Consider the following 2,443-nt stretch of genomic DNA (forward strand, 5'->3'; position numbering starts at 1 on the left):
ATGTTAGGGATTTTTTGAATGAGAGATAGAGAGCGCTAATATAAAGAAAGAAAGATTCAATAAAAAAAAACTTACATAAAACTCATCATGTTGCTTTTTATTAAAAACCATAGAAAAAACATGAGATTTTCAGTCTTGGAGCAAATTTTGTGTAACAAATTGGGTCATAGCAATTAAGAATTTTCACCTGTTAATGAATTTGGGTTGAAATTGACGATGAAAAGGGAAGAACAAAAGTGCTCATGTAAGCTTCCCAAATGGTGTATTTATTCGGTGATGAAAGATCATCTATACAGGATTTGAACTTTGTTGATGTCGGTTGATCGATTTATAAACCAAAAGGAATTAGTTTAAGTTTCCCTAAATTCAGATGACATAGTAAGACATATATCACTCCATATTAACGATTTTTTACTGCTCGGAAGAATAACAGTTAATATGAACACGTAAAACAGATTTAAACAAAATCATCATAGATTGTTTAGATTTCTGCAAAAGGTTTGAAAAATAACACTACTAGTCTCCTGTGATCGGAAGAAAGGAGCAGAGTGTACTACAAACGATTCGATTGAAATCTTACCTATCTTGAATTTCGATTGAAAATCAAAAAGTGGGTTATGCAAATTGGTGTTATGGAAGGATCACTACTAGAAAACAGGCCTTTAACGACACACAATTTACGATACGCACGAATTTACGATACACAAAGTGTGTGACATAAAAATAATGTCATCTCTTCTAAAATTTAAAGGATTTAGGACACGCATTTTTGTGTGCCCTAAAGTTAGTGTCTAATAAAAAAAACACGGAGGGCACCTTAAATAAAATGTGTGTCATCTAACCATGTCGTTTTATAAATTTTAATCAAACGTGCGTTCCATCCCAAGGGGGGAAATGAAATCCCAAAAATTAAAAACCCCTCTTTGTTTCCACCGGCTGAAAACCCTAGCTCATCCCCGCCGAATACCCCCTTTCTTTCTTTCTTTCTTTCTTTCTTCTCTCTTGATTCTCAAACCTCCACCACCTCACTTCTCCAAATCTGCTCTCCAACTTTACATCTCCATTGTGATCCTCCCATAGCTTCGCATCTCCGTCGCCTGTTCCTATAACTTCTCCACACCTGCTCTCCAACTTCTGCTCAGCTTTCTCTATACGTCCGGTTCTTGTTCGACGACCGGAGATTGAGACACTGTTGGTGGACCGAGCAAGGCCATCCACTGCTAAGTAGACCCTCACACCACCCACCTTCGACCACAACCCCTTCTCCCATTCTTCATGCCCTCTATGATGAACCTCCCGCAACCTGTAATATGGAAGAAATGGTGGGTACTAAATTGTTATGGTCGCGATCGAGAAGCAAACTTAGAACCGCCTTGCTGGTGGTTACCAGATCGACCATGGTCAATCTGCCCAATCTTTGTCTCAGTTTTGTATTCTTTTTTAGGTTATTCTTCCATTAAATAACTTACTATGCTTAGATCGTTGATAATTTTTGTTTCTTTTTTATGAATATGTTTGCATTGATTGAGGTTTTTAGTTAGCTAGTTACTGTTTTCATATTGAAAAGCTATTATTTGTACATAATGTGATATAATAGACAAACTATGTTGATGGAGTACTGATTAGGTTTAGGATTATGTTTTGTCTATATAAAGGCATGAGATTGTGAAGGAATTGGGTGAGAATGGGGAAATTGTACACAAATATGCTCAAAATAAATCTGAACAAAATAGTTATTTGAAAAGTTAATGAAATATACTTCATGAATTTGGTGAAAAGCTTATATGTACTTTTAAATTTCATGAATCTGTATATTAATTTGTTCTTTGGGACACTTATACTTGTTAAAGGACCCCTTTCAAAAGGTTCGAGTTATGGGACTCATGAATCTTGGCCTTTACATAGGAAAAAGGTAAGAAAAGTTATGGTGAAGAGGGATAAAAGGTGTAAGAAGAAAAAGGGCAATGGTGATATTGAAGTTACTTAGGATGATGGAATGGTTTCAATGGTATGTTGAATCATATTTCTTATAAAAAGACATGAATGCCTTTCTTGTTTGAAGTAGTTTTTTGTTTATTGATATGATGTTTGGTGATATCAAGTGGGCCCACAACCAATATATGTAGTAGAGCGTGATGATGATGATGACTCAGCTAGTGGTGGAAGTGAAGTGAGTGATGATACATTAATTAGGAAACAATGGAGGGTGAAGATAATGAAATGGAAAATCTTCAAAAGACACTAAAGGTTTATTTCTATTTATATTTTTATTTATAAAAAATTATAATAAACAAATAAATTGGTTTAAATTTTAAACTATTTTTTTTTTGTTAAGGATCTTTAGATAAGTGGTGCACTTTCTATACCCTTAGTTGCCCTTGGATTCACGACAAGGTTAGCAAGTGGAATTTTTTCTAGGGGTCAAAGAAACATTACAGATAAT

Source organism: Lactuca saligna, chromosome 3 (genome assembly GCF_052625555.1).
Source record: "Lactuca saligna cultivar CGN05327 chromosome 3, ASM5262555v1, whole genome shotgun sequence".
In the NCBI taxonomy this organism is placed as follows: Eukaryota; Viridiplantae; Streptophyta; class Magnoliopsida; order Asterales; family Asteraceae; genus Lactuca; species Lactuca saligna.